Genomic DNA, 15,548 nt, shown 5'->3' with positions numbered 1-15,548 from the left:
TCGGAGTTACAATGTCAGTGCACGAATGAACTTATTATCGGTAGTGAGTGGCGGTCGATGGCAAACAGTGGAGGCCGAAAGGTGGTGGGTGATGGGCGCGACGGTGATCGATGGCCGACGGTGGTTGACGGCGGCCGGCGATGATCAACTGTGACAAGGTGGTGTTGGACTTCAACTTCTTCACAAAGATTTAATTTCTCTCTCAAGCCTGAAGCCCCCCTCCCCATGAGAGGGGTGGGATCTATTTATAGTATTCTGAGTGCAATTAATACAAAAATATAAATCATTTTGATAAGACGATCCAGAGAGCTTCCTTCAATCAGACGGTGTTTAATGGGCATTTGAGTGCCTGAGCGATGTTGAAATTAAGCAATCTTGGACTCTTTGGGTTCATCTTGTCGAGACGCTCAATTCGACTATATGCTTGCTAAATTCGATATTCATTTAATCTTCTAAATATGTTTGAAAACTTCTAAGAGTGGTTTAATGACTTGATTTGACTTAGATTGGACTAATTTTAGTAACATAGAGTTCTTCCTGTCGAGACGGTCAATTTGACTGTAAGTTTGATGAAAACTGAGCTTTGTATGACTCTTAATTAAAGTTTGAATGTGTATTGATAAAAATTGCCTCGAGATTCGTGATAGAAGGTGAAAAATTGTTGGCGGTGTATCAGTTGTTTCCCTATTCTTAGAAGAGTCAAATTTCATCATCCAAAAATATCAAGATTTGGAGCACTTCATATATATATATAAGACACTCTAAGTCAGAGGCTATGATACAAGCCCCAGTCATCCCTCATGCGCCTATAATTCAAGTACCACACCCTACACTCGGGTGAAATCAAATCCCAAACCATAGTGGGCTTACAACTGACAATCAGATGTCCAACCAACTAATCTGAGTACGCGGCGCCGCTTTATATCTAACTACCCTAGACATGGCATATCAATTAGAGCTTGGGAAGTGTCAAAAAAGGGCTAAACTACCATAATTGTCTACCTAACAATGTTCAGCTTTTGAGCTAAGCTGTGTTCATAAAAGAACATTCACCCCGCTGATTTATGACGAGCGGGACAAGCATATATACCATATTCATGTGCAATGAATGGGACATACATATCTACCATACTCACACGAGTAGGTATTCCGATTCCAGACCCTACGCAATGTGGGTTGCTCAGAGGAATGATAAGAGAAAAGCATGGCTTTTCTCATATTGATTATCGGCAGAACTGAGTATAGGCCGCCCTAGAGGACCTCCAACTTATCTGAAATGCAAACTAGAAATATAGTCAAGAGAAGTGCAAGGCTTCTCTTGCACACAACTATTATGTAATTTAAACAAACTTTTGCAGGTGTACAACAACTTTTTGTGGCAAAGAGACATAAAAAATACATTTTTTTTATTACTCACAAATTGTATTGCAAAGTAAATTAGCTTTGAACATCAATTTTTTAAAGTACAATGAGTTCATCAAAAATAAAAAGAATCTAAGCATAGTATATTTTCATGTATCTCCCATTGATAGAGGCATTGGATGAGATATGTCTACATCAATCAGCAAGTAAGCACCTTCTTTGTAGACTTTGTCGGTCACGAACGGTCCTTCCTACGTGGGTTCGAACTTGTCCTGCCTTTGACGATGAGACAAAATAGGACAACGTAGAACTAGCGCCAAGTCTCCAGCCCTGAAGGTCCTTGGTCTCATCATTTTATTGTGAGCTTGGACCATTCAGGTGTGATATAGCTTGAGGTTTTGTTGGGCCTACAACCTAAGTCCCTCGAGGCTATCAAGTTCTCCCAACCTGAGTTTGATATTGTCGTCACTATTGACATTGTTGCTTAGAGCAACTCGTAACGATGGCAGTTCGACTTCCAAGGGAATGAGTGCTTCGGACCCAAATGTTAATGCGTATGGGGTAAAGCCAATGGGAGTTCGGTATGTCATATGATACGCCCACAAGGCCTCTGAAAGCTTCTCATGCCAATCCTTCTCGCTAGCATGAACGAACTTTTTCATGAGGTTCATCAAAGTCTTATTGAAAACTTCGACTAAGCCATTAGCTCTGAGATAATATATAGTGGAGCAACAACAGTCAATCTTGTGGTGTTGAGCAAATTGATTTATCTTGGTATTTTTGAAAGTAAGTCGGTTATTAGAAATGATACGACGCAACACACCAAATCAATACATTATACTATTTTTTAATAAAAAGCAGCACATTTTTGACCTTGACCTCCCTCAGGGGGATGCCTTTTGCCCACTTAGAGAAGTAGTCGATGAGTGCAAGAACAAAATATTCTCTAAGAGGACAGAGGGTCGATAGGCCCCACGATATCAGTGCCCCGAGCCTCAATGGGCCATGACTTTCGGATTTTGGGCTAGAAAGACAAAAGGATATGTTTCACTCATTGGATTCCTAGGGGGGACGCAAAACACGTAATCTTATGGGATTTCCTCTAAGCACACAGAAATCCCAACCGAGCTCCTCTAGCATCCATACCTGGGGGCTCTAGAAATGAAAAGAACGAGAGATTAAGGGATTTCACTTGCATGATGGTTGATCGAAGCATTCTCTGGGCTTGTCCACGCCCAGATGCTGCCCTCAGAGGAAGAAGCTCTCCTTGTTATGGGGGAGAGAATGGTTGGATTTCTTTCTCCAAGTGATGAGAAAACTCTCCTTGTAGGAGTGAATGTAGGGCTCGTTCGAGTATCTCCTTCTCCAAAGAAGTGAAGAAGCTTTCCCCGTTAGAGAGAGTGGATGACAAGATCACCAGAGTTCTCCTTCTCCAGAGCTAGGAAGAAACTCTTCTAAGCTCAACTAGCGTGGAGTCACCGGAGAGGAGAAAAAAGACTATAAAGGAAAAGATGAAGAAGAAGAAAGAAAATGAAGAAGAAATAAAATGGCTTCTCTTGGCTTCTCCTTAAGGAAGATGAAGAATCAACTTGAAAGCTCCTTCCCAAGTTATCCCTTGCTCCTCCTTAGTTCCTCTTCAATAAAGGCAACTGATGGATGAAAATGGCCCTTCCCCCGTGGTTTCTTTTATTGTAGAGAGTAAACATATGGTCTCAAGCCGCTTTCCTAATTTGGAATGATCCTATGTCACTCTCTATACTATATTTGGGTGAAGAACCATGCAATATGTCATAAACCACCGATCATGGCTACTTTGTCAATAAAAAATTTGAGGACCAAAGGGCAAAATTTGTGAAACAGGTTGAACTGGCATGGTCATGTTGGGCTTGGGCATGGTTAAGCCACTACAGAAATCATCACAAATCGGGTGACAACATGGCCAAGCCAGAGATCCGACATAATTACGCTAACTCTTTATCTTGATTGCATGGTCACGCAGGTTAAGGACCTGGGCACCTCTTGCAATTTGGGTGTGGTCACTTCCACAAAAGTTGAAGTCTTTGTATGTGGTCACACCATCTTTAAGTGTGATCACACCGTGACCACCCCAAAAGTAGGACTTTCGGGCTGTTTGAGAGGCATTGTCATGACCACGCCAAATTTAGGCATGATCACAACATGGGCTGAGTGTGGCCACACCTGAATTCACGCCAGACCCCTCATAACTTAGGCTTCCGAAAAAGCTCACCAAAGTGGTTCGGGCATTGTGTGACACCCGGAGGATCGCGTATGAGTAAGTCATGATCCTTGGACCTCCGTAAGGGTCGTAAATGTGTCCTAAGAGCTTTAGAAGATGCTCCACATGCATGTCACCGAGTAAGTATAGTAACAACGTGAAATCCCTCCATCCAAACCTTAGGCTTGTGGTATGAACGCAATGTGGGGTAATACCATATATGGCCTGCATCATGAGGATGTCTATGTCGACAAGGTACATCTTTGTATCATAGGAACGAGTGTCGACGTGAAAAAATACTGAAAGTGACGTCAATTTTACAATGATTGACTCGAAGGGCGGTTATGATGGTGATGACCTCAATTATAGTGTCTGTAGTGTTTGCTTAAAGTTCCTAAGGGCTTCTTAAATCACAGTGGGCCGCATACGTCCCTCATTACGGTCTCGAGTCACTCAAAGAGGGTTCTCGTATTTTGCATCAAAAAATGGATGCCAACAAAGCCATTTGTGTTGTTAGTGCCACGATAGATGCAAGATATATGCCAGTCCACATCAAGGGGATATACGTCAGATGAGGACCATCTTTTATCATGAGCACAGGCAAACATTGTGTCACTGATGTGGTGAATGTTGCATCAACAGTCATCATGACATTAATCCAATCAACCTCTACCCTTGGGATTAGGTGTGTTGACTTTATTGCTAGGTCTTGCATTGCAACGCTTTCTAGGATTGATAATTATTTTTTATAGCACTATGTCATCATTACTTGAAGCATCAACATTGAGACTAGGCTTGGTCAAATGTAGTTAACACCATTTATGTAAAATTAGAAATTTGGTTAACCATTAATGTGACTCATTTAGCATAACTGCACAAGCAATCAACACCGCGGTGCTATCAAAATTCTCAAGCTAGTCAATTAATGTCATGTAAATGAGTCATTACATGTGGTATCATTCACGATAAATGCAATTTAAACTAGGCGTGAAAAGCAAAGCTGTGACGCCAGTAAAACTCCTTATGGCACTGTGGTTCTACATTGAAACAACACAACTCCAAACTCATTTCTCTTGTATAGTTGTGTGCTTTATGAAAATATTGTGAGTTATTAAGCTTTGGCTTTGAGCTTTGGAATGCTATGAGATTTTGATCTTCTTATTATTTTATATTGTACTAATTTCATCTATAGGCTATTTGAGCTTTGGCTCTCGATTTTGCTTTAGTTGATGTTCTTCCTATTATCTTGAGGTTTATATTGAACCCCACTTGTTATATCTTAAATACATCTATCGGTTATTGAGCTTTGGCTCTGGATTTTTGCATGATTATATGTTCTTATTATCGTAAGGTTTATATTGAGGTTCACCAAAATTATATCTTTGATATATCTGTAGGTTATTGACATATGGTTATTTATTTTGGCATGATTTAATAATATATTTGCTTGGAGTTTCTATTAAACTTCATAGTTATACCTTTAACGTCTTTTGTGGACCATTAAACTTTGACATTTAGCTTTATATGATCTAATAAATTATAATCTTATTATCTTAATGAGATGTTTTATTTTATTTTATTTGAAACATGATGGCTAGCTTTTGTTAAGTTTTTTTGAATAATTTCATAGATGATATCATGAGAGAAGATTTTTTTTTATTTCTTCCTTATTTATGTACATGTTAAACTAATGGGATGAGGATATCTATGATTGATCTTATTTCAATCAATATTTATGAGGGCATAGAAAAATTTATTTTTAAGCAAACACATTCTTGTTTGGTTTAGAATATGATATTCTACCTATTCAAATATACTTGTATTTCAGAAATGAAATTTGATTAATGTTGATATCATGCATTCACACTATATCTTTTATAAGAATCAAGAAAAAAAATTTGTTGTCTTTGTTACATGTATCGTACATTCTTACTCTTAGCTTTATAAGAAAGAGAAGTTGTTGCCTTTGCTTAATCCTCTTGAATTTGTTGCATTTACATAATCACTTTAGTAATATGGATTTCTTTATTGCTACACGTTGCTTGATTTTTAGTAACATATTGATTGATTTTTTGAAGGTGCATTATTTACTTCTATTTTTATATAATACACATCCATGTCTATAGTAGATATTTTTCAAATTAAGTCATATTATAATAAATTAGTGGTTGAAGTTGAATATAATAATGGAAATTTTGAATCTTATTTTACAACACATAGAGACAATGATTATTGACACTAGAAATAAATAAAAAAAATTTTCTAATAAGAAGGGTAGAAAGATGAAAGCGAAAATATGGGAGTTCAAACTCATTTTTGGTCATGCATATATTCTCGCACAAAATTTCCTAAATCTAAAATTGATAGTACTTCACAACTCCTTAAATATGTGAAAGAATGTGAAAAATTAGAACTAAGAGTATGAAAATAATTAATTCATCCAATGAAAGATAAAATCTATTAAATTTCTGCATCAATGCAGAAATTTAGATCATTATATTTTGTGATACAGGGAATGATGATCAACATCAAATTAGAGAACTTAAACGTATGATAATTATTGTGCATGAGTATCCATTTATAATTATTAAGCACATATGATTTAACGTGTTATTGAAAAGCTTGAATCCAAACTATGTAGGGTTTCTATGCACACAATTAAAAATGATTGCATAAAAGTGAATGAGTTCAAGAAATGCAAATTGAAAACATATCTCAAGGATGTATAAGATTTTATTAGCTTATGTGTTAGATTTTTACTCAAACGATGAGATGCATGTGTCTAATTATTTATTATATTGATCAAATTTAAAATTTACAAAAACATGGCTTAAATTTTATTGAGTTGGAACCACCTCATAGTGATACATACACTTGTGATTTTACATATGTTTGCTTGTTTGATTTAATCATCAAGATAAGGTTTCCACTTTCATCTTAGATGATTCTTGCAATGATAATATCATAACTAACTCACTAAAAACTAATTTTCAGTCAAGAGAGAAGTTGCATTTTCAATAACATTTCTTTTGTGTTATATGTTGTCCACACAAATTAAATATTATGATTCAAGATGATTTAAAAGAGATTCATGAAGTAATACATCAAATTAGAGAGTTTGCTAAATATATGAAAAAGTTACCAATGAGACTACATGAGTTTGGTACAACCTTAGGCAATTAGGGTGGGACTCAACGTATTTAATGTTTGAATCTACATTTGTTTAACCAAATGTGTCCAATCATTATGTGGCTTGAGAGCAATTACAAGTGTTTTCCATTAGTGTGAAAAAATCATAATTTTATTATAAATTATATCAATGTGGCAAAAATTATTCATTGATCTTATTACCTCACTTCAAACATTTTTTTCTCAACTATTATGTATGTTAAGAAGCTATTAATAGATGAATCTACGTCATCATATGAGTATAGAAAAAAATTAATTTTTTTACAATGAAAATTAAATTTGATAAATCTTGGGGTGAGTGCAAATGCTTCTGTCTATGATATTTATGTTATACCCTTTTCTGAAAATGAAGTTAATCAAATTTACAATTCCTAATATACTACCATAATTTAAATTACAATAAAAAATCAAGAAATTAAATATAATATTAAGAAAATATTTAACCAATTCATAGTTGATGGTGTATGTTCTAATTCAATAGGATATAGTGATCTTCACATCTGCTATGTAACACAACTTTTCACAATAATTAAATTGTATGTTTGCCTTTACCTATTCTTTTATGTCATTTGGGTTTCTTAAACCTTTTCAATCTGATTCACATATCTATTTTGAAGAGGGTTTGTTTATAACCAACCTTATCAATTTAATATTCTTGAGTGAAAGAAGTTGAGTACTCTCAGTTATTATTATTGTCCAAAATGACTAAAGATATCTTAGTAATTCCAAAATAATGGTTGTATCATAATTTAAATCTAATATTGACAGTAGAGTTTTAAATGATTATTTGAGTTTAACATCTATAAAATAGTCAATTCACTTACTTTTGTCTTTAAGTGAATCAGATGTTCTACGCGTGAAAACTCTTATGATAATATCTCATCTCTTAAAATTCTTGGAACACGTTTCTTTATTTTTCTTATTACTAATTTTGAAATATCCTTTTTTATTGCAAGAGTTACTAGAAAAAGAAAAACTTTTTGTGGATTTGTAGAATAAATACATAAAAGGTTGATTCATGCTTTACTTTATTTATTTCAGGCCCTTGATTATTTGGCTATGGACTCATGGATTGTGGAGTATGAGTTATTATTTATTGTTATTTTTAATATAATAGTATAGTTGATTTGTTTGTTATTTGATTGGTTGGTTCAGTCATTTAGGTTGGATTTGATATTTATTTATTTTTTTGCGTACTTATTATATTGGTTTTACACGCTTTGTTTTTTAAAAGAAGTGGTACCAGCAATTCATTCTGGAGGATATAATGGGTATAAAATAAAATCATATATTGATGGAGTTAACAGTTAGGCTAGCAATAACGCTATAGAGCTAGTAAACCATTGTGAATGCTTATATAGTAATAAGATACATTATTTATGATGGCAATCCACACTTCATACAAGGAATTGCCTTAATTTTGCTTAAAGATCCAAATCAAATGCTAACTCCAAAAGGGATTCAACCCAAAATGGTTCTTAGGAGGGATCTAATTTTAGAAGTGGTCGACATAAGATAATAGGATATGGTTTAGTAACTTATAGGGAACAACCAAGGCATAACACATTTGACCAATGTTCCATTCTTTAACTCATTAGAAACTTGAATAACTTATCGTTACTGATGTAGATGCTAATAAAGTTTGATGAGTGATTTATCATATGGGTGTTATGATAGTTATTTTGTGTTGAGTATCCTTATTTGCTTTTATTTTAAAAGTTGAATGTTGTATTATTTATGCTATCCTATTTAGGATGTGGTGTTGTTGTAGTTATGTTATTATGTTTCAGATGTTTTAGGAGTTGAATTATGTAATCTCATATGTTGGATTCAACATATTATCATTTGCTATCACTTAATAAGAATTTGACTTTCTTAAATATTATTGGATATTTCATGATTCATCAAAATAATGATTAATTTGTGTAAAATTCATAAATTTTGCGAACAAATTTTAGAAGAAGAAAAATCATAATAAATGTATAAAAAAAGAAAATTTAATTTAATTTTTATGTTAGTTTAAATAAGAAATTACCATGATAGTTTCATTTCTATGAGATATGAGCCTCCATTTAAAACAAGTAATTTCAAAGGAATAAAAAGAAGTGAGTGAGAGATACTAAGGTGATAATGAGGGAGTGATAGAGAGTGAGCAGAAAGAAGTAAGGGAAGAAGAAGGAGAAGCGTTGTGTGCATGTCAAGGTGGTGAAGAAGGCTAATGCCACATGCAAAATACGACACCATAGAAAGAGAGAATCAAACACCTCCTATGCAGGTTCAAACATAAGGGAAAGGAGCATGCAAACCTGCGTGCATTTTTTCATGCGATTGAGAAGAGAAGGAAGTTCGAGCAGTCATGGCTGTGATAGTTTTCGCAGAAGAAATAAATCCAGGGAGAAGACTGGAGTCATGTGTGGCTTTTTGCTGCATAATTAAAAACATAAAGGATAAGATGAGGCTGAATGTGTGTGGGGTAGGGGTAGTCAAATTGAGCTAATTTTGTAAGGTTAGAATTTAATTTTAATTAACTTATTTAAATAAATATATGAAGCGTTAATTTATGATTTAATGCTAGATAGTATAAGCAGAAGGATATTTGGTTAAAATGAGGAGAGCACATGGCAGTAGAAGAATAAAGTTCTAGGATAAGTGAGATTATAATTTAAATTTTTTTAATTTAAGTTGAATGTTTGTGGTAAATTATATTAATTATTGACATATACCAAGAATGAAGACCAAGTGATTGTAAACTACATAGATTTGAATTTGAATTTCAAGGAGAGAAAGGAAGATAGAAATTCAAGGTTAGGTTTTAATTTTGTTGGTTTGGAATCTAACATATTTAATTGAAATATATTATTATTATTTTACTTATTAATGTTAGAAATCATAGATAAAATATTCAGGTTGAAAATGAGAAGAGTTGATAATAGAAAATCAAGTTTAGGGACTAACTACCAAAAGCAATTTATTTAAATTAATGTTATTCAGAATTAGTGTTAATTGAATTGAGTATACTTAAAATTTAAGAATTGAAATCTTAATTAAAATGATGAAATTGAATATCAACTTTTATTAACTGAAGCATAACTAAGTAGTGTGAGATAAATTTATTAATATCAACATTTCTTATACTATAGGTGTTCAATTGAAAGAGTTATAACTGAAAGAGTAGAGATGTAAAAGGCTCAAGGTGAGTGATTCTATTTATAAAATTCAATAAATTTTTTAATTCACAAATGTATCCTTAAATTCATTTATACTATATACCCATGTGATTTAAACTACAACAGATTCTTCATATTATCAAACATAAAATACACATGTTGAATGTTTGTATATTAGTTTTTCTAAGAAGATGTTATATTATTACATTACTTTTAAAATCTAGTAGAGGTGTGTATATCAGAATATTACATGATATTTAAATTCTAGTAGAGCTACATTTATTTTTTTGGTGTATAAATACAAATTTTCTTATAAAAAAATTATGTGTGCTACTAAGAATTAAATAATAAAAATATTGTGTACATGAATGTTTGTATGTGCATGACAAGAGGAGTGCACCCTCTTTTCATATTGATTAGGGAAACCAATGCACCTGCGCATGTATATATTTTACTATCACCTCAATTAATTAAGAAAGTTTAAACACTAATAGTTGTGCCAATTGAAGAGTATAAGGGGTGAATAAGCCCCATTTCACCCCAGACAATAAGATACATGCATTGTGTGTCACTGTACTAACAAGATATGTATCAATCAGGGGTGTGTTAGATTGAGATAAACTTGAAAGTCAAGAGAGTATGAAGTACACCGAAGTTAAAGGATTAAATATTACAAAATAAAGCAAAATATGATGCAGAAAAAGAATTCTTGATTTTTTTCATGAGAAAATATCATGAAAATTTGATTAAAATTATTATATAATTTTTTAGAATATATTAAATAAGACTATCATATATATTACATTTTATTTTTGAGCACTGTAGTTTAGATGTGTGACTATTTCATTGAATTATCTTAAATAATTCATTATATTATTTTGTAGGATGAGAATATGAGTATAGAAGAGAAAATGTGTACCGAAAGAGAGGTCAAAAAATAGAGAAGTAAACTTTTGTTTTATTAAGTTAAATTACTTTCTTTAATGGAAATTTCAATTTATTTAGATTACAACCTGTTAGTGACAAAAAAAATCAATGTCATCGTCCAATCGTCCTTTTAAGCCTTTGAGATTCCAAGCTCACTGACCGAGTTTTGACAAAAAAATTGTATTATAGTAAATTATTTAGATTAAGTAACATTAATCTAAATAAAAGGGCCATTAGGATATTTGTGAATTTAAATCTTATTAATTTAAGTGATCTGACTAGCATTAACTCTAATCATATAATATTATCTTATCTTAAATATATATATACTCGCAAGGAGAGTGAGGGTGCTAAAGTGGTTAGAGAGAAATTACCAAATGTCACTGTGAACATTAACATAATGGCTCAGATGATGGCAGTTGTGACTCAACTTATCCAGGACTCTAGATCATAGTCAAATGTAAACGGCAGTACACTTGCCATATATAAATATTGAAGATGTTTCAGGATTTGTGGCCACTGTCTTTTAAGGGATTTGAAGGATCAATATAAGCTGAAAATTGGTTATTGTGAATAAATAAAATTTTAGATCATATGTGTTGCTTGGATGAGAGGAAGGTGCCTTTAGTTGCATTTGTTTCATATGAAAAGCTAAAAAATGGTGACAAAAGAAATATCGGGATGGGCTGGGAGATATATTGAATGGGTCGGTCGATTGAAAAGATTTTATTGAACTATTTAAAGATTGGTTCATGCCCCTGCCTATATTGACGCAGATGCTGGGTAAGTTTATCAAGTTGGTATAGATAGAGAAGTCAGTTATGTAGTATGAAGTATAGTTCACTACACTATCGAGGTATGCACCACTACAAATATCTATTGTATAGTAAAAATAAATTACATGTTTCTTTCTAAATTAAATGATTCAATCAGACAACCATTAATACCACTTTGAATTGAAGATTATTCAATACTAGTGGAGAGGGCCAGATAAGTGGAAATTGATTTTTCATTTTATTGAGAAGCATGGGGATTTGTAAAAGATGAGGAGCTTGGAAGAAGTGGTACCAACAATTCATTCTGGAGGATATAATGGGTATAAAATAAAATCATATATTGATGGAGTTAACAGTTAGGCTAGCAATAACGCTATAGAGCTAGTAAACCATTGTGAATGCTTATATAGTAATAAGATACATTATTTATGATGGCAATCCACACTTCATACAAGGAATTGCCTTAATTTTGCTTAAAGATCCAAATCAAATGCTAACTCCAAAAGGGATTCAACCCAGAATGGTTCTTAGGAGGGATCTAATTTTAGAAGTGGTCGACATAAGATAATAGGATATGGTTTAGTAACTTATAGGGGACAACCAAGACATAACACATTTGACCAATGTTCCATTCTTTAACTCATTAGAAACTTGAAGAACTTATCGTTACTGATGTAGATGCTAATAAAGTTTGACGAGTGATTTATCATATGGGTGTTATGATAGTTATCTTGTGTTGAGTATCCTTATTTGCTTTTATTTTAAAAGTTGAATGTTGTATTATTTATGCTATCCTATTTAGGATGTGGTGTTGTTGTAGTTATGTTATTATGTTTCAGATGTTATAGGAGTTGAATTATGTAATCTCATATGTTGGATTCAACATATTATCATTTGTTATCGCTTAATAAGAATTTGACTTTCTTAAATATTATTGGATATTTCATGATTTATCAAAATAATGATTAATTTGTGTAAAATTCATAAATTTTGCGAACAAATTTTAGAAGAAGAAAAATCATAATAAATGTATAAAAAAAGAAAATTTAATTTAATTTTTATGTTAGTTTAAATAAGAAATTACCATGATAGTTTCATTTCTATGAGATATGAGCCTCCATTTAAAACAAGTAATTTCAAAGGAATAAAAAGAAGTGAGTGAGAGATACTAAGGTGATAATGAGGGAGTGATAGAGAGTGAGCAGAAAGAAGTAAGGGAAGAAGAAGGAGAAGCGTTGTGTGCATGTCAAGGTGGTGAAGAAGGCTAATGCCACATGCAAAATACGACACCATAGAAAGAGAGAATCAAACACCTCCTATGCAGGTTCAAACATAAGGGAAAGGAGCATGCAAACCTGCGTGCATTTTTTCATGCGATTGAGAAGAGAAGGAAGTTCGAGCAGTCATGGCTGTGATAGTTTTCGCAGAAGAAATAAATCCAGGGAGAAGACTGGAGTCATGTGTGGCTTTTTGCTGCATAATTAAAAACATAAAGGATAAGATGAGGCTGAATGTGTGTGGGGTAGGGGTAGTCAAATTGAGCTAATTTTGTAAGGTTAGAATTTAATTTTAATTAACTTATTTAAATAAATATATGAAGCGTTAATTTATGATTCAATGCTAGATAGTATAAGCAGAAGGATATTTGGTTAAAATGAGGAGAGCACATGGCAGTAGAAGAATAAAGTTCTAGGATAAGTGAGATTATAATTTAAATTTTTTTAATTTAAGTTGAATGTTTGTGGTAAATTATATTAATTATTGACATATACCAAGAATGAAGAATAAAGTTCTAGGATAAGTGAGATTATAATTTAAAATTTTTTAATTTAAGTTGAATGTTTGTGGTAGATCATATTAATTATTGACATATATCAAGAATGAGCACCAAGTGATTGTAAACTACATAGATTTGAATTTGAATTTCAAGGAGAGAAAGGAAGATAGAAATTCAAGGTTAGGTTTTAATTTTGTTGTTTTGGAATCTAACATATTTAATTGAAACATATTAATTATCATTTTAGGAATTAATGTCAAAACACTACATCTCTGCATGAGGATAAAATAACTTATGAGTGCATCGTCACTATTTTAATCTTCCTGATAAAGTAACAATTTTATTCACTTGTTCATGCACGAATGTTGGGAGCAATTTTTTAGAGACCACAATATCATATTAATATTTTATGATATGATTAATATTCATAGTAATCTAGTCCTAAGTCAACATGGGTGCTATTCGGGTTAGCAAGCCTCATTTGAGTACGACCCGGTCGACTTGAAAATGCATGAGTTGTGCCTGACTCGATTATGAAATATGTTAAAACGTTTGACCCAAACTTGACTCACCTTCAAATCAGATAACCCCAGACTGACTCAAGTAACACGTTTAATCGAATTCATAACATTCATTGAATTAGATTCAAGTTGAAATAAAGTCAAATTTGGGCCAATTTTGAGTTAAATTTAGATTTGAAGCTCTATTCAAATATAATGGGTTTAGGATCTAGAGGGGCCATGAGGGGCAAGTGAGTCCGGAGGGGCCAGGCCGCACATACGACCACTATTTCCGATCTTTTTATGACCAGAGTTGCTTGGTGAGCTTTTCGGTTCCCTCCCTCCTAGGGCTTTATTGTCCGCACTCCTCTTCCTCATCTCCCTTTTTGCACAATCTCGGATCGAGCTCTCCAGGTACATTTTATTTTTCATACAAAACCATTCACTGCATCTAAATGGTTCAAACCTTACCAAGAAATTGCCCCCTTTCAGTTATTCCGTAGATTTTGCTCTATCTTGTACTAGGACGATTTGCTGCAAAAGCTTTTGATGCTGTCGATAGCTGATCTTTGCCGATTTATCTACATCTTGTAACTTTATCTCGCCAAGTCATTTCTTTGAGTTGCTTGTAGGTCTTGGACGTTCGTCCGGTTCTTGTCACTTTCGTTAGGGTTTCCTTCTCGATGATGGTGCCTCCACTTTTTTCTCGCCGCTTTCCTCCGATCTTTGTTGTCCTAACAGTTATTAAAATTTTTGCTGAAGTAGCTCAGGGGTTGTTTGGCCGTAAGATTTAGTCACGATATAGGCATTATTTATGCAAATTTCTGCAAAACAGTTATTTGAGCTGCTAATCATGCAACCTTTTTTAAATCCCATTTTTTCTCCTACTGTACGCATTCAGTAAATGTTAGGAGAGGTAGAAGTTAAGGATTTGTTCGGGTGCTAGTAGGATTTAGAAAATTCTTTAAGTCCGTACTCAGTAAATCTCGAGGCAATTAAATCTTGAAAATTGTTTGGCATTAAAGTCGTTAAATTTGGTTAAATCCTGATGAACTATTTAGTTAGTTATTTTAGGATTTCAGTCTGTTTGCTCAAATAGGATTTTTACTATTCAACTACTTGTTTTTATTATTATATTAATTGATGATTTTCTAATCGAACGCTATAGACATGTACATCTATATGTGGATGTGTACATCTATTTGTAGATATGTACATATATACACATACATACACATGTATTATCTCTACGTACATGTACGCACTTGCATACATCCATACATGCATACATGCATGCATGCATGCACACACACACACACACACACACACACATACCTACATACATACATACATATGTATATATACGTATGAGAGAGAGAGAGAGAGAGAGAGAGAGAGACAATATATATATATATATATATATATATATACACAATATATGTATATGTATACATATATATACAAACTTTCTTAATAAATCAATAGAAAGATATTTTCCTGACACAATAAATATATATATGCGGCGCCAAAATCGTGACGCCTAAACCTGAACTCCACGAACTCACAATGTCTCTAACCTCCCTCGCCGGTTCCTCAACGAACCGGCGGGCCCAC

At 33.2% G+C, this 15,548-nt stretch overlaps 1 protein-coding gene across 3 annotated transcripts in view; it reads left to right on the top strand.

The window, feature by feature from the left end:
• Nucleotides 1–14,173: 14,173 nt before the first annotated feature.
• The window catches only part of LOC110023874 (BCL-6 corepressor-like protein 1), a 32,632-nt gene continuing 31,257 nt past the window's right edge, over nt 14,174–15,548 (top strand). For 2 of the 3 annotated variants that reach the window (XM_020723525.1, XM_020723516.1), the window contains exon 1: nt 14,174–14,348. The gene's annotated coding sequence lies outside the window, so the exon portion shown is untranslated. The remainder of the gene's footprint in view (nt 14,349–15,548) is intronic. The other variant, XM_020723507.1, reaches the window with a different exon arrangement.

This window comes from Phalaenopsis equestris, unplaced genomic scaffold, assembly GCF_001263595.1.
Source record: "Phalaenopsis equestris unplaced genomic scaffold, ASM126359v1 Scaffold000002, whole genome shotgun sequence".
Lineage (NCBI taxonomy): Eukaryota > Viridiplantae > Streptophyta > Magnoliopsida > Asparagales > Orchidaceae > Phalaenopsis > Phalaenopsis equestris.
The sequence above is the reverse complement of the archived record's forward strand: the minus strand, read 5'-3'. Positions and strand labels throughout refer to the sequence as shown.